The sequence below is a fragment of the Gossypium hirsutum genome, chromosome A03 (genome assembly GCF_007990345.1).
Source record: "Gossypium hirsutum isolate 1008001.06 chromosome A03, Gossypium_hirsutum_v2.1, whole genome shotgun sequence".
Taxonomy (NCBI): domain Eukaryota; kingdom Viridiplantae; phylum Streptophyta; class Magnoliopsida; order Malvales; family Malvaceae; genus Gossypium; species Gossypium hirsutum.
In genome coordinates, this window is record NC_053426.1 from 24,366,840 (window position 1) to 24,386,155 (window position 19,316).

At 32.2% G+C, this 19,316-nt stretch overlaps 1 non-coding gene across 1 annotated transcript; it reads right to left on the bottom strand.

Annotated features, from left to right (window-relative positions):
• Positions 1-453: 453 nt before the first annotated feature.
• LOC121226423 (small nucleolar RNA R71) lies at positions 454-559 on the bottom strand. The gene has a single exon (XR_005924241.1). It is a non-coding gene; the product is annotated as a small nucleolar RNA R71 (small nucleolar RNA).
• Positions 560-19,316: the final 18,757 nt, after the last annotated feature.

Sequence of the window (19,316 nt, forward strand, 5' to 3'; positions counted from 1 at the left end):
CTAGGGTTAGACGTTATTAGTCTCGAGAGAGATAATAATATAACTTAGGGATTTCTACGGATCAAGCCAAATGAATAAATCGTCTGATTCAGAGTCAAGTAACAAGTGAAGTCTAGGTGGATTTTTCCTTGGGTATTGTCTTAATCAATCGAGTTTTCCCAAAAGCTTTTCCCTAATTTTCTCTCTGTGCACCCTTAGTTTAGTTAATTAGTTTAGATAAACAAATCCCTTCATTTTTAGGCTAGATAATAAAAAGAAAGTAATTACTAGTACTCTTGGTTCCTTTGGGTTCAACAATCCAGTCTTGCTAAAGCTATACTACTGTTCGATAGGTACACTTGCCTTCATCATGATAATAGTTAGTTTCAAGAACGGTCAATTATAAATTTTTAAAACTTATCGTAGTGAGCATATCAATTTCTCTAAACTTTTTATCTATTAGTCGAACCATCTAGTTGAGGCAAGAAATCACCAATTTTAAATAATTTGAAGGAGAATCCTTATAGAGAGCATGGGAGTGGTTCAAGACAATGCTAAAGAAATGCCCACACCATGAACTATAAGCATGGCTCTAGATCCAAATATTCTATAACGGTGTTGACAAATGCATTAGATCTAACATAGACGGAGCAGCCGACTGATCTCTCATGTTCCATACATACGAACGTGCTTATAAAATCATAGAAGACATGGTTATGAATTCATACATGTGGCACAATAAGAGATTCATGTACCAATCAAAACCTCCAGTGAAAAGGATGATAAACGAAGGAAATGACGAATGACTTTAACAAATCCTCGAGAAACTCAACCGTTTGGAGAAACTCGTCAAGCCGACAAAAGCGGAGCTCCATTTAGATAACCAACCAGAAGAGGCATGCTATGCAATCACTATGGGTTGGGATCCCTATCCAAACACCTTCAATCCTAGTTGGATGGATCATCTGAACTTCAAAAGGGGAGGCAACTAAGGAGGTGCAAATAAAGTTCAAAATTGACAAAAAAACCCCTCACCAATCTCAGTCAATGCCACAACTAGCTGTGGGAATGATTGTATTATATATGGTCAAAGATTCGATCGATTATATGGTAGATGAAAAAAATAAAGATAGACATGCAATGAGTCCAAGCAATATGCAGGCGACTCAAACCTCAGATAGACAGCCTCTGTGACCAAATGATCAAATTGATGAAAATAATGCAAAAATAGAATAGCCAGAGTATCCCTAATAATGCAAAAAATTAATCTCAAAGAAATAGGAAGAAACATGTAAAGGTCATCGCATTGCTAACGAAAAATGAACTAAAGCCAAAAGATAAACCCATAAAGGAAGAGGAGCAAGCCGAAACCATGAGCTAAGTGAAGAGGTAACTGAATCCATACTTAAAGTAAAACTAGGAAATCAGACTATGAAAGATCAAGACAGGAAAGACCAACACTTGAAATTGCTGGTAAAATTCAAGGAATTATAAGACAAGTTCAGTATTACTACCTAAATTTCAAACCATCAATTTTAATTAATTTGTAAATATTGTATTTTAATTTTTTTTTTCATTCACTAGATTTAGGAATTAAACTTTTAGCTTGTGTTATAATTAGAAGCAAATAGGTTTAGAATTAGAAGGAAATAGGTTTTCGATGACAATGGAGGAGCTAGATATTAGTAGGGTGCATGTAAGGAGACCAAGGACAATTTACAAGCTCGGAGAAGCCAAATTTAGGCCGTGCCATCACACAACAATCCCATGGTGCCACACAACCCCTGTTAACCTAAGCATAACAAAATTCATTGTCATGTTGTGCCACACCCTATATATGGCACAACACATCCTTGAATTTGATACAAATAGGGGAATTGCTACTATCGTGTCACAACATGCATCTTCTACGACACGACACACAAGCCATTTTTGGCAACTTTTCATTCTTAATTCAATGTGATATTCATATATTTTCACTAAGATTAGACGATAAGTAAAGCCCAATATAGTTTCTATATATTGCTTTACCAGATACACCACCATCCAAGTTGTCATTGCCACATAAAGCAACGTTTACCACTTTTTTCGTGGGATTCCATGAATTCTTTACTTCTTTTGTGTTAGTTTACTCCAAAATAATGACCAACAACCGACACAACGAATAGTCGGTTGCTGATAATTTTGAAAATCTTCAACAAAAGGAAGAGAAACACTTGATAGAGATTCAATGAGAAAAATAGATTTCAAGAGAAAGGTTTCTAGCCCTTAGCATCATTGATGAGTGAGACTAGAGATATAATCAAAACACTCAGTTGGGAAAAATACTATATGTAACAGCCCGATTTTGGGGTTAGTTGGAATAGTGGTATCAGGACCACAAATTCGAAGTCAGAGAAATTATTTTATTATTATTTTCGATTCATAGCATGTTTATATTAGTACATGAAAAATTTGGTGGGCTAATTTTGACGTTTGTGAGCCCAATTGCGAAAAATGACTAAATCGCATAAAATGCAAAAGTCTTAAATTGATAGTTAGAGGTGTCAAATAGCTAGAGAATAAAATTGGGGGTCTTTAAAGGGAAATTAGACCCAATTATGATAGCATAGCCAGCCATGAGAAAAAGATGAGACAATTTTCAAGGTTAGGTGGAAATTGGGTGGCTTATTTGACTAAAAAGGAAATAAAATAAAAAAAGATGATATCATCCCTTTTTCATCTTCTTACCCAACCGATATTTAGCCATTTTTTGGGGTGTTTGGACTTAAAAATTTTCAGCAACTTATCATCCCTAGAAGTAAGTGATTTTCATGTCCTTTGTTGATGATTTTTGTATTTTTGAGACCCTTGAAGCATGAGCTTTCAAATGAGGGGTAAATCTTGCAAAATGGTTGAAGGTATAGGGTTTTGACATTAAAGCATTTAGGGTGTTTTCTGAAATTTTATGAAAGAATATGAGTCTTAGTTGTGTAATAGACAACTTTTGTGAAAGGTGCTACCATGAAAACACCTAAAGAAACTATTTTGCACAAGTTGTAAAATAGTTGATAAATGTGTGAAATATGATGAATTTGAGGTTTCTATAAGAATAAAAAGAGTTCAGCTAGGCTAAATATGAAAATAAATTCAATAAAAATTAATTTTTGAGCATAGGGGTAAAATGGTCATTTTGCCAAAGTCTAGGGGCAAAATGGTCATTTTACTGAAAATGTGAGTTTTTAATTTCTTAACTTTTTTTAGTGACTAAATGAGTGTATTTTGCTAATATAGATCAAGAATTTTCAAATCCAAACCTAGACCAGGGGAAAGCCAAGCAAGTCGACTAAACCGACTAGTCGTATACGTTTTGTAATCCGAGGTAAGTTGTATGTAAATAATACAACTACATTGTTAATGTATGTATTGAATTATATTTATTTAATTTAGCATTAATTGTTTGGTTGTGAAATTGAGAATGTATAATGATAATTGAGATAGTGGAAATTCCGTTGTAACCTTAGGAAGTAAATCGGATATTCATGCCATGACGTTTGGGTTATTTGTGTGTGAGCTAGTGTAAGACATGTCTGGGACATGCATCGGCCACATTATGAGAGCTAGTGTAAGACAATGTCTCGGACATGGCATCGGCATTGAGACGAGAGCTAGTGTAAGACATGTCTGGGACATGTATTGGCCTTGAGACGTAAGCTAGTGTAAGACATGTCTACGACATGCATCGGCTACGAGATGATAGTTAGTGTAAGACCATGTTTGGGACATGGAATCTGCACTTTTACCTACGTTTAAGGCTTAATGAATATCCGGTAGTGTTCCAAATGGTTCAATGGTGAACGTTATGTTCTTAAGCTAATGAGGAAAGTATAACCGTGTTGTAAATAGTACAGGTACCTAATTGGTACGTATGAGATATGAGCTATAACCGTGTTGTAAATAGTACAGGTACCTAATTGGTACATATGAGATATGAGCTCTCTATATATATAACTTGTGATTGGTATGGACGATAATGAGTAAGTTATACTTATGCCTACCTTGGTATTATGAGCATGCTGGTATTGGTATATTGTTGTTGTATATTTACTTATATGCAACTTACTAAGCTTTTATGCTTACTCCCTTTTCCTTTCCATTTCCTTACAGTGCTGCCTATCCAGCTCAAGGATCACCGGGAGTCAGAGATATCGATCACACTATCAACCGAAGCATTTGGTATAGTTGGATTTATATTTTTGAATATGGCATGTATAGGACTTAGACTTTATTATTTTGTGTTTTTGAGAATTGGCCAAATGTGTTGGCTTGGGTTGGAAGCACTTCAATTTGTATTATGCCTTGAATGATGTCTAACATTCATTTTGGAATTTATAAAATATGCATTATCATGGTGGAATGAATGTCTATTGTGGTAGATTTAATTTTAGAAATTGTGCTCTCTTTAGCATTAGTTGGAATTTGTAACACCCCTTACCCAAGACCGTCGCCGGAGTCGAGCACGAGGCGTTACTAGACTTATCTTACTTGTTCGGGGCATAATTTTTAAAAAAAAAATTAATTCACTCACATTCATCCAATAAATCCCTAAAAAGGGCCTTCGAGGCCCTAAGAAGTGCAATTGGAACAGTTCGAGACCAAACCGGAAACATTAAAAATTTTCCAATTACTTACACAAATCAAAACAATTTATTTCACTATTCATAATAAAACTGTCCATCTGCATAATAGTAACTAAATTAACTATAACTCGAGTTAAAAAAATTGAAATTTAAATCAGTAAATTTTCCCTAAAAATAGACTCATATATCTTCTTACCATAATTTTTCCAGAATTTTTGGTTTAGCCAATTAGTACAGTTTATTCATTAAATGTTCCCCTGTTTTGTAGTTCAGTGGACCTGTCTTCTCTTCACTTAAAATCTATTATCTCATTATACAGAATTTGGATAAAATTTTCGTTTGTTTTTAATGAAAATAGACTCACTAAGGAATCTAGACATATAAACTATGACTTATAATTATTTTTTTACAATTTGAAGTGATTTTCCAAAGTTGGAACAGGAGATCACGAAGTCACTCTAAACCAGTCTTACAAAAATTTTAATATCTCAGAATATAGACTTCCTTTGCTTGCTCTGTTTCTTTCCTATGAAAATAGACTCAACAAGATTTAATTTTTTATCTCATTCACCATTTAATTCCATTTTTACATTTTTTAGTGATTTTTCAAAACCACGTCACTGTTGTTGTTTCCTAATTGTTCCGTGGCCAACTCTTACTCTTTCATAGTTTCTTTGCATCAAGCCTCATTTAGGTATACATAATACCAAGTATTCACATGTGATTCTTTAATCATATCATAAGAACATGCACACAAAATAGTCACGTCCCTATACATGCCATAACTTAAAGTATTTCTAGTCACAAAATACCGAGATAACTAGTTGATAGTGTGAAGCGATCTCCGATGTCCTTACGATTTTTCGAGTTGGCTTTACGATACTATAAAAAAGACAGAAAAGAAAGGGAGTAAGCATAAAGCTTAGTAAGTTTGCATGTAAATAAATAACAACATTCTAAATGAATTATCAAGATAACCTAAACCTTTTGAACATGTACTTATCTTACCTTCCCTTTTGTACACTCTTTAAATTTTTCCATTGAAACATTTGGAATACTAAGGATACACGGGTACCTTTCCTTTTTAAACTTACCATTTCTATGTCTTGACATGGTCTTACGTGGTATCCTTGACTTATGAACTCACCATTGCCATGCCTTGGCATGGTCTTACATGGGATCTTTGCCTTATAGTAGTTTATCAATCCCATGTCTTGACATGGTCTTACATCATTTCCTTGCCTTGTAGAACTTAACAATGCCATGCATTGGCATGATCTTACTTGGTATCATTAAACTCTAATGTCATGACATTTATATCCTACGCATTCCTAAGTTTCAACTAGGACTTTTTAAGTATTATTTTTTCCGTCAATTCTTGCTTGAATCATCAAGGAATAAATTTACAAAATAAATATATAGATGCTGAAAAATAACATCATTAATTATAAATAATAAAACATTGCATTTATTTATCGCAAACTTACCTCGATACAAAATACGATTAAATATTTTGATTTAGTCCTCAACCTTTTTCTTTCCTCGGTCTAACCCTGAATTTCGTTCTTCTTGATCTATAATAGAAAATTTAACTTATTTAATATTCACATTTATCAAAACAGTCCTTAACTCTAACTTTGGAAAAATTACAATTTTATCCCTAAACTTTTGCATATTTACACTTTTTCCCCAAGGCTCGGAAATGAAACTTTATCCCTAATTCTTATGTTTTATGACATGCTGATCATTTATTTACCTACAGCAACATCAAATTCCCACTCTAACATGTACTTATGACCATTAGGTATTTTTACCGATTATGCCGTTTTACTCGTTTTCGCTTAAAATCACTTAGCTCAAGTCGTTTAACATAATTTCAAGCTTCATATTCTACCATAAAACATCAAAATAAACATATTTCACCTATGGATATTTTTTTCAAATATGAACCCTAGGTTAAATTATTGCTAGAATTAGCTAAATCAAGTTACCGGGACTTCAAAAACGTAAAGAACATTAAAAACGGAGCTTGGAATCACTTACTATGAAGCTTGGAAGCTTGACAAAACCCTAGCTATAAAGAACCCTTGAAATTTTGGCCTAATGAAGAAGATGGGCACATTTTGCCATCTTTTTCCCTTTTTTAATCTTTTAATTACCAAATGATTAAAATACCCTTCATTAAAACTTTAGTTATTTTTATCTATGTATGTCCATTTTTGTCCATGAAAACCTAATGGTCTAATCACCATTTAAGGACCTCTACTTCAATTATACTTTTCAACTTAATCCTTTAGCATTTAAAACTCATATTTATCAACTTTAGCAATTAAACATGCTATCTATAAAATTTTCCATCGATACTCTAACACATGCATCTAATCACTTGGTAAATTATAAAAATTAATCAGAATAAACTTTTCTATCTCGAATTTGTGGTTTCTTAACCACTGTTCCGTTTAGGCCCTATTTTAGGGTGTTACAGAATTTGTATAAAAATAGGCAAGTAAGGGTGGCAATGAGGCTTGGAAAATAGCCTTATATTGTCCACACGGGTAGACACATGGGCGTGTGTCTAGGCTGTGTGTGACATGCGGTCTGCCCCATGGACGTGTAGTTTGGCCGTATGTCCCCTGCACGTAAAAATTTCAAGTTAGTATGCATGAAAATAAACACACGGGCAAAGACATGGCCCTGTGGAGGACACGGCCTAGTACACGGGCGTGTGCCATGGCCATGTGTCATTTTGGGAATGCTGACGTCAAAAACAGAATACCTAGGTTTTTGCACACGGGCTACGACACAGGCGTGTCGTGGCTGTATGAGGGATACGGGCCAATGAAATGGGACGTGACTGGCCATGTAAAAACCCCTATAGGTGTGAACTAGAAATTAATTCTACACGGGTGTAAGACACGGGCATGTCCCAAGGTGCTTAGGTCATGTGAGCCACACGGGCCATCAGCACGACCATGTCGAGTTGGTCACACGGGCGTGTTGCCTTTCCACACGGGCGTGTGCCCTATTTTAAGGACAAAATTTTCATAGTTGGTTTAAGGACCCGGTATAGTCCTGAATGTTTTTCAACGGTTGATTTAAGGCTCGTAGGCCCACAATAAGAAGTTTAAAGTAGAAATTAAAAAAAATTAATTTCGACCGAGTCTCAATGGCTTAAGATTGTTTGTATCCATGAGATCTAGTAAAGGTAATGCCTCGTACTCCGGCCCAGCATGGGTTACGAGTTTGGGGTGTTACACTATACACCCCAAAAGAAATCAGCATGCATCCTGATTGTCCAAGAATTTTACGCCACCTTGAAAGAAACTGAATCAAATCAAGAATAGGGCATGCCCTAGCATTGATTAATTGTCTAAGGAAAAGAAGTTCCGGTATCACATTTGGAAATATCAAGGTATTATGCCACCCCCTATATCTCTCTATGATTCTATACAATGAACGGATCTCATGCAAATTCTGAGAGTGAAAAAAGATGACATAATCAATCTTCTAATGAATGGACGATGTGCATGGGAACTACATCTTGGAATAAACTTCCCAACATCAATCTCGCAAGAACAACTAACTCCAAAAACAAGAATGTGGTAGTAGCTTAAAACTCTCGAGCTTACCCAGCCTCTGTTATGTTCAATATAGATACGTTCCAAGCTACGATGTTGTATGTCATACTACAGAAAGAAAGAATTTGTGTTGGTACATGGATCTACAGGAGCATGTTGTTTTGTGCCAGGAAAACCAAGGTCGAATTACTTTTCCCACATTTAGTAATGGCCTTATGTAAACAAGCACGAGTACCAATGGAAAAGTTAGAATGTTCATTGAAAGTACTATACACGAAAAAAATAGGAAACACTTGGTGGGAAACAGGAAACAAAAAAAGGGCCATTAAGTTGAAACCTAATCTAGGTACAAACTTTTGGGTCACGGGGATGCCCCGTGGCGTATTGAAAAAATTATTCTGGTAATCCAAACTAGGAATCCATGCGCGAGGAATGAATTTGGAAGAAAACATTTGAAAAATAAACTTTTCGTAATCTAAAAAATAGGAAGGAACCACTGTTGTTTTAATCCACTTTGCACGCTACCGATCCAAAGCCGCAATAGAATCATCCCGACCTCTACGTAGTCCACCTTGTTGCAAACGAACGAACAAAAACTCTTACTGAATGTTTCAGAGAGTTTTTCCGAAAAGAAAAATGCGGCTGCTATACCTAGGTTCCTTTTCTTTTGTGGTCAATGTTGATTAACACTTTTCTGCACCCTAGGGTTTTATTTTATGATTCCTTTCATTTTATTTAATATTTCCTAAAAAAGAAAAAGGGAATCCTTTTTTTTATGCCATAATATATATGAAAATATCACATTGTAAAATCCTTTCCAAAAAGATATTAATTTCCATATATATTTTATGTTTGACCAAAATTGATTATTATAATACTTTATTTTAATAATTTCGGTAAAGAAATCATAATTAATATTTTATATGAATCAAATTCATACATTTATTTTAATTATATTATCTATTTTTGTGCAACGAATTTGTACATATATTGTGTTTATTATTTGACTGTCATATTTAAATTAATTCAATAATTAATATAATTCTCGTGACAGTTAAATTTAATACCAACTGTGTTCAGATTCTGTTCATTTCAACCATAGGATGTGACCCTGTAGGCTCTTGCAACATTGGTAGTAATACTAAAACACTTCTAACGTTACAAACAATGAGTGACATCTAGCAATGCATCATCGCTACCCAAGTTACAAGAAGTCGTGGTTCAACATAACCTTTTTGTGATAAATTTTCATGTATTATATCCTTTTGTCTTTTATATCTCTATTAGATACAAGCCATGGAATAATCACAATTGTAAAGTCCAATATCATGTTTCTTGATACCTGAAGTAGATACAATAAACAAATAAGTGTAATAACTCATATTAACTTATTTGAACATGGCCATGCATTTCTAGTCTCACTTCATCAAGTGACCTAAGATATTGTTCCCATTATGTAGGAGGGACAAATCCAATCTTGATTAATCATATCTCACAACATAGATTGTGACATACCCAACACTAGTCTTTATAGTACAACCTGTTACAATAGATGTTTAACTGTATCAAAATATACGACTCGCTATGTTGGGACAATGATGATATCATTTTTAAGGATCATATACATAGTTATCACTCTGAGTAATGTTGTGACTATTACATAACAATCTAAGAAACATACATATAGCGAGTCAGTCCAATATGTCGTTCTCTAACATATACTCATGTATTGATTTTGATATCCCTATGTCAATGACAACACTTTGTCATTAATCAACTACATGTTAGTCTTAATGCGTTATTTTTGTTCAAGCCCACAATAATACTCAACTAAGGACCTTTTAAGAATAATCATATTATTATCAGGACATTGTTATAAAATAATTTATTTATATACGCAGAAAAGAAACTGAAATAATAATGGTATTGCCTTATATTAATAAATGAGGTAAAACAAGTATGTTATTACAATCATCTTATTATTGGCCTTTGGGCATACTCTAACACAAATATGTTACTTGATTTGGAATGGATGATTCAATTGATGTAAAAAGTGAAGCCAGTAGATGAAGAATATGCAATGACAAGTAGAAGGAAGCCACCATGATTTCCAACTGATAAGTACAAGGAAAATATCAAACCAAGCCAAGAGAAGGAATTGGAAAACGAGGAAGATCCCCAAAAAAACCTCGAGGAGTCAAAAGGCAAACCAAGAGAATCTGATGAAGTGTCGGATCCTGAGTCTGATTGATTTTGAACATTTATATATTTGGATTTTGTACTTTATTTTTATTTGCATGATTTTTTAATTTTTGCATTATTTTAATTAGTAATCCAATCAGTTCCTCGAGTAAAGAAACATTAGACATTCCATCTTCTGAAACCAATACTTTTGATGTTATTTTACGTACAATAATTTTTATATGCCTATTATGGGTTTGTACCCCCTGAGATCGATAAACATTTTGGACCTTATTAACCAAAGAGAGACGACTTTACACTATAGTTAGCTCATCACCAATCACGAATCCCCAAGGAATTCTAAGAATTCTTGTTATATATTTGTTCCAACCTTCAATTCTCTTTTCTAGGTTCATCAAAATTGAATCAAACGTACTTCTAACACTTGTTCCACTTTTGGAAGACCCTGCATTATATCACTAGATCCTAATTTTTCATATATAAATGTAACTAACATATCTCCTTCATAAAGGATTTCTCCGTCGCCAAATAAGGTATAGTTGATCTTATTACTATAGAATCAGCTTGAACAATAAAAACATGACCCGATTTTAGGCGTGGTCTACTTTTGGCTATACATAGGTAAAATAGATTAAATATACCAAGTGATAAAGGTAGATACGAATAGGTAATTATATTTTTAAAAATGTAGGATATTTGAATTAAATAGAAAATACTCAATAAAATCCTTGGTTAATGAAATAGTGTGGTATGACTAGTATAACCCTTATAAAAAGTGTTTGAGAAAAAATCTCGAGTATGTTGGCACATAGGGTTATCGGGGAAATATTACTACATTAGAGTTCAAAGCATGGGGGAAAATGAATCGATTAGAAAAAAGATTATTCGAACTGACTATACTCTACAAAAGCAAGTATTATATTTGTATATACGTTTTGATGGAAAATATATTTGATTTTCTTTGACTTGTTTACTTTTTAATTTATTGAACTAATTTGTTTAGGTGTAAATAACTTTGAATTGTTTAAATCTCTGGCTAGAGTTATATATTTAGGCAAATCTTCTTAGTGTCGATGCTCCAATCCAATCTTGTGTATTAAGCTGGCTCAAGTACATTTTCTTTTTTTGCACGTTTATTTGTTGTTTTTCGTTTCAGTTTATTTTTGGGTAGTTTGCTTGAGGACAAATAAAGACTTAAGTGTAGTAGTATTTGACCTGCTGTCAAATGCAGTAGTCAATTTGGGTCAATTACACACTTAAGGAGCTTGTTTTTTATGCAATTTAGGATTTTATATTTTTTTCGGTATTTAGGCCTTATGATATAAATTAATAAAATAAGTTTTTTTAACACATTTTGTAGGTGTTGTGACCCAATAGGTTGACAAGAAGTTGTGTTGATGTGTTTAGTTGGGTGTGTAAGATGAAAATATAAAGCCAATTGGCGTGGAAGCAAAGGATGAGTGATGCACAAGCTTCTTGAGCCGTCAAAGCACCAAACAATTGACTAAGCCCAGAACTAGGAGTCGTGTTGCGCCATAGCCTTGGTGTGGCACAACACATGTCGACGTATTGCCCAAGTAATTCGAGGTTATTTTCATCCACACGGTCAAACTTAAATAAAGACCTAGGGCTGTCAACACCTCTAAAAATAAGACACTAGGGGTTGAATGTAATTAAGTCGTCTTAGACACCTTTAAAAACCCTCGTAATTTAGAACTAGTTTTAGATTTTTTTTTCAACTTTTAGATACTTTCTTGTTTTTGTTCTTGAATCAGTTTTGATTCAATGACTTGTTTATTTAACTAAAGTATTCACTTTATATTATTTTTTTCACTTGTTTTATTTCGTCATTCTAATCGAGAGATTTTATACTCTATTCCCCATTTGATACTCAATCCACAATTATTTAAATCTCTTTTCTTTTCCAAACTGATCATGTTTCTTACATGGTTTATTTAATTGAAGTTAAGGTTATGAATAACATGAATGTCTAAATCCCTTAGGGAATATTAACGAGTGGATAGGGATGTGGTTAACGGAGGATTTGGGATTTCTCAGGATAGATTGGTTGGTATAAATTATGTGTTCTTAAAATGTTAGGCTTGACAACCTAATCAGTTATCATAGGGTAGACGAGATCGGAAGATGGAGCCAAATTGAGTAACTCTTAATTTATCCTATTTGAGAAAGTGATGTTGGAGGATAAGTGAGTATCAACCAATTGATTAAGTTAATTAGAGTCAGGAGGTAATAATTATCTGAAGCAATGACCAATCTACTCTATAGCTCCAATTCGAAGTTAGTTGCAAGAACTAAAGCGAGTTAATCTTCTTGATTGTTTTATCAGTTTAATTCATTTGTTTATCCCTTATTTATTTTTTATTAGTTATTTATTTTTAATCTTTTTAATCTATCTTATGATCCATCGAATTATTGGAATTAACTATTACTACTTAGACTTAGTATTGTAAAAAGTATTGCCATTATTTGTTCGATCCTCCATTGGGTATGATCCTCGTAATACTTATGATATTTCATTGTACAACTATATTACAATTTGACCCGTGCACTTGCGGACATCCCCGTTCTCAATTCTTATATTTTTGGTGTTAGATTTATTCTATAAACGATAACTCATTTATAGGCGGTCAGTTGTGGTGGAGCAATTGGAACATAAACTGCATATCCAAAAATTCTAAGATGAGAAATATTTGCCACTTGAACAAAATTCAATTGTAATGGGAAATATTTATTATAACTTGTAGGCTTGATGCATACAAGTGTTGTTGCATGTAAAATAGCATGTCCCCATGCTGTAATAGGGAGTTTTTTTTCTCATAATTAATGTCCTAGATATTAACAGGAGGCGTTTGAAAATGATTCGGTTAAACAATTTTTGTGTATGAGTATGAGCTACAGGATGTTTAACTTTTATCCCAAATGAATACAATAATCACTAAAAGCTTAGGATGTGAACCCACCAGCATTATCAAGACGGATAGTCTTGATTATATAATCATTATGCTCTTAGTCAAATTATTTAAGCACGTAGTATCACAAACGCCAGATTGTGAGTCAATAATAAACACACATATGACCACCTAGTAGATGCATCTATCAAAACCATAACATATTTGAATGGTCCACATAGTGGATGAATGATTTCACATATATCACCTTGAATATGTTTCAAAATTGTGGGAGATTCAATCCCAAACTTTTTTATAGTGATGGTCTTGATTGCATAATCATTATGCTCTTATTCAAATTATTTAAGCAAGTAGTATCACAAACGCCAAATTGTGAGTTAATAATAAACACACATATGACCACCTAGTAGATGTATCTATCAAACCCATAAAATTTTTGAATGGTCCACATGGTGGATGAATGACTTCACATATACCACCTTGAATACGTTTAAAAAATACGGGAGATTCAATCCCAAACTTTTTTCTGGTGATGCTCTAATAAAATTTGGATGTTCAACCCCAAAATTTTTGTTGTAATTTTTGTAACTCTTTTTGAATATGTTTTGTTTAAATAGGTTTACAAGTATATAGGGCAAAAAAATTAACAATGATAAGTCTATGATCATGTTGAACCCGAGAACTCCTTTGAATAAAAGACAAAATTTTAGTTCTATGCTCGGAATGTGTATGGTAGAGACTCTTGATAGCTACTTAGGATTACCTTTACCCATTAATGGAAAACAATCAATTACTTTTACTAACATTATTAATCGGTGTACTTGCAGGATCAATAGTTGGTCAAAATAGTTACTGTCCTATGGTGGGAAAGAGGTATTCCTTAAAGTCATTCTTCAATCCATACCTACATACGCTTTCTCTATTTTCTTGCCTCAAAAAGAACCATTGAGGAGCTTCATTCAAAATGAGTCGAATGTGGTGGACGAGTAACGAGAAGACTCACGGTTAGGCTATGATGGTCTGGAATCGTTTATGCTATCCAAAAGGGATAGGAGGCATAGGCTTTCGGGATATGCACTTGTTTAATTTGGCCCTCTTAGGAAGACAAGTGTAGAGACTCGTTAATTTCAAAGACACGTTATGTTTTAAAGTCTTGAGCGCTAAATACTTTCCCGAGGGAGACGTTTTCAAGCCTAAACCTTGCGATAAATCATCGTTTACCTAGATGAGCATTGCTAAAGCGGCAGCCGCGTTAAAGGATGGTTTTTTGTGACAATTCGGGGATGGCAGTATGATAAATATTTGGTGGGACCAATAGGGCATTGAGGGGCTTAATGGGAACTCTATTGATAGGTTTTTGTTGACCAATTATGAAAGAAGAGTTAATGATTTGTGGGACCAACATAACAAGCAGTGGAAAATGGAAAAGGTCATTGAGCTTTATGGAAAAATTATAGGGGAGTGTATTTGCAATTTACCCATTCCTTATAATGGTATAAAAGACAGCATAACGTGGATGCAAAACCCCCATGGGTTCTATACTTCGAAGTCAGCCTACTCCTAGTTATCTTTTAAGAGAATCAATTTTGGCCCTTACAGACTCCTCTGGAGAATCATTTGGAAGCTCAAAATGCTTCATAAGATTAAAGTTTTTAGCTGAAGAATTGGCCATAACATTTTACCAACCTACGACAACATCTCTCACATCTGCCAGAATTTTTCCACAACCTGCCCAAGATGTAAAAACAGTGTAGAGACACTGCTACATGCCATGAAAGAGTGCCCCAAGGTCCGTGAAGTTCTTATTATCAGGGGTTTAAATAACAGACTTCTTAACAGTAGCTACGACCACTGCATAGACTGGCTGGAAGATACACTTTGTGAGCTCGATTCAAAGGCTGTAGTTGATTTTTTTACTCTCTTCTGGAATTGTTGGAACAACAAGAATAAGATGGTGTTCTAGGGCAAGGAGGATCCTACTATGGTTGTGTGGAAGAGAGCGCAGGCTCTTAGCAATGAGTTCAGACTTTTCAACTTAAACGATCCCCTGTGATTCCCCTTACTCTGGTGTGTAAAGGCTGAAAGAAGCTCTCGAATGATTTTGTTAAGGTTAACGTTGATGCCGCGATCTTAGATGAGTGTGTTGGTTACAGGGTAATTGTGAGAGATGCTAATGATTTTGTTTTGGGAGGTTGTTATGGCTTTGCTTATAAGACTCTCAATGTAATTTGGGCGGAATTGGAAGCCTTATCTATGGGGTTTGAAGCTGGCCAAAATAATGAAAATATCCAAGCTAATAATGGAGTCTGACAATGCAACCTTAATTAACACGGTTAGAAAGCATGAAAATGATGTTACTATATTGGGCCAATGTGTTAATAATGAGTGTATGGTCCTTAGAAATTTTGAGTCGGTCTATTTTAATTAGGTTGACCGTAGAAGTAATGAAGTTGCTAATTTACTTTGTAAGCTAGCTATTAAAAACAGATGTGATTTGTACTTTAACATGGATTATCCGTTGGAAATCCACAATATTATTATTCGTGAAGCAATAAAATGAGGTTGATCTTCGGATTGTTTTTATAAGAAAAAAAAAAGAATATCAATGTTCTTCGTTAAAACAAACAAAATTCACTATAAGAAATATTACAAATAATCATAGAAATATTGAAGACCTTGAATCAAAGAGAAATGAAATTTGATTCTAATCAAGAACTTTAAGCAAATTCGTACTGATAATGTATTATAAATTAAGAGAATTATAAAAAGGACAAGAGAAAAGTGTAGAAAAATGAAAAGATAATTCAACTTTCACTTGGATACCAAAAAGTTTATATATCTATTTATAAAGTTTCAATCACCATAATTTACAAAAATATATGAACATCCATTTGTCAAAAAAAATTAAAACAATATATTAATTTTGTTTTTATTTTTGAACTTTTCATGAAACAAAAAAGTTACCTTCCTACCTAATACCTTCAAAAAAAAAAAGTTTGGATTCATGAAACGGTATAAACAATTAGAAGTTTACATGATATTTGAGGATTACAAGCCTGTCAAAGTCAAAGTTGAGTTCTAATAAAACTCTGACCATGTCGACACTTTTTACTATACAGAATTAAACATGAATTCTGAAATTTATAGAATACTGCAACTGTAACTTGTACCAAACACACAAACTTAGTTATGTTTATCAAATCAAGCAACTACAAACCTTATATAATTTTATCAAATCATCATATTTATAATCTTATCAAACATTAATTGTATATGTGATATCCATTTAGCTAGAAATGTATGATAAAGTACCTACATATGATAGTGATAAAAGGATGATTTTATCATAATTTAATTAGTGAAGTTTTTTTTAATAAAAAAAATTATTTTAAATTCTAATCATATTTATTATTTTTTTTTGTTTTTATAATGTCTAACTATTCATAGCCACTCTTTAATCCACAAATAAGAGGATAATACGTTTTAGCGTATTCAAACCCATGTTCTCTTATATTGACAATAATTTCCATATCAATCAAATTAAAATTCAATCGGTATTAATAAAACTTTAAAGCATAAATAGTTGACATTATATTATAAAAAAACTAATAAAAAAAAGCAGAAATAAAATAAAGCATACCCATCATAACTTTTTCTAAAAACATCAATTGCCTTTTGTCAGTATTTACATCTTGACATTTTAGGTCCTGAATAAATATGATTTTTAATACAAAGAAGGTAATTTTTAAATAATACTGTGTTCACAACATGTTATAAATAAATAATAAAGAAAGTAAAAAAGAAAAAAATAGGAGAACAAAAAAGAATTATGCATTTTATTAATTAATAAGATATTTATAATGTTTCTCCTCTTAATATATCAGACATTTTATCCTAATAGATATCCAATTTATAATAAAATAAAATTAATTAAAAATAATAAAAATTAATAATAATATAATTTTTATTTGTAAAATTTAAATTTGATAATATTATTTTTCACATGAATAAGATTTTCAAATATAAAATTAGAAAAAAAACAAAAAAAAACAAACTAAACATTTATTTAAAATCTTTTTAAATAAATAAATTTTACTTAAGTGTCATGTCTACATTAGGAAATCATGCCACACGAGCGTACATTTTTATATAATTATATACGTGGAGAGTGATCTATTTATATGTCAAAATTAAATTATTTTTATATCATTTTATATATTTTTGTACAATTATTTTTAATGATCAAATCATTAAATTTATCGATATAATTACATTTTTTATGGGTGTAAAATTTAAAAAAATCTAATATTTCTATTATATTAATATAAAATAGTATATGCATTAATATTTATTGAACGTTTTAAATCTTTTTACATAAAGCACATATTTAAAAAATTTTAATTTACATTAAAATTTACACATATGATTTATATAAATAAAATATAAAATATGATGGAGCTGTGGTTAAAGTTTTTATCACACTCATTTGGCATGGATCTAAACTGTACTACCTCCATCCCCACCTAGAATATTGTATAAAAAAAATCATTAAAATATTAATTGTATAACAATATAAGAAAGAGTATGTAATTTTATATCGGTATAAATGGATACAACAAATAAATAAATGTACACTACACAAATTAGTCACCCAAATATTAGTGTGTTTCAGTTTCAGTCACTAAATTATACAACTTCTTCTCAATTTCGTCACTAATATTTTAGATTGTTTTTGTTTTGGTCACTCTTCATTAAATAGTGAATGGAGTTGATGATATGACATTTTTTAACTAATATAATAACATATTTAGTCCTCATTACTTATACATAGTATCAATTTAATCTTAATTCTAAATAATTTAATAAAGTTAACTCTCTATATTTACAAATTCTATTAATTTGTTCATTAAACACATATAATTAAATATAATTATAATTAAATGATTATTTTATGTTATGAAAAGTACAAAATATAATATTATTTAAGGAAACATATACTATTATTTTTATATATATTATGAATTCAAATTTTTTTAAGCTATGTTAGTGAATATGAAATTTATGGGCACGAGACTGAGAATGATGAAAGCTTCTGCAAACTTCTTTGCTACCAATACGGGAATTTAACTTTCTAGACATCAAGAATTACCGAACCATTAACCTTAATCTCCTCAAAATCACGTGCCTTAGCAAGCTTCATTACCAGCTTAACAACATTAATCTCTTAAAAGCAAATGATTTAATTGAAGTCCAAATTTTTGTAGGTTAAATTTTAAAACAATTGCAGTCTAGTTTTTAGTAGAATCTGTTGTCAGTCATTGCGTGATTATTTGTGTTTTTTATCACTAAATGTTGTTTTTGTTTCTTCATCTCTCGTTTTTTTATTACTGAAGGCACAAGTTATTAATCTAATAATATTGTTTAGTATCATGTTATTTAGATTCGGGTGTAAATATAATATACAAGTACATGCTGATACGAAATAATATAAATAATATTATATTTTTTTACTATTTTATAATAAACAATAATTTAATTATATATGTTTAAGGATTAAATTAATAGAACATATAAGTATTGAAGACTTATTATACCAGTTAAAAAAGTCACATTATCACTCTCGTTAATCATTTAGAGTGACTAAAATATAAACAATTTAAAACAAGAATAATAAAATTGAAATTTTTATAATTTTATAGGTTACCCAACAAATAAAAAGATTATGCGGAGGTTGACAAGCTTAAGCTTAAATTAACCGCTCTCAAGTCCCAAGTCTCAACTCAAAACTCCAATGTGGCCTTTGCCGTTGCCAACTGCTTTTACTTTCACCCAACTTCCAGAGCCTCACTTATCTACCCATTACCTCACGCTAGGCCCTCCATCAAGCTACCGCCCAAACGTAAAACCACTTCACGCATCGAAAGCCACGTGTCCATCAAGTTCCTTAGTGGACCCCACTTCGCTGGCGCGGAAGGAAGAAATAGAATAGAACCGGAAACATGTTATAA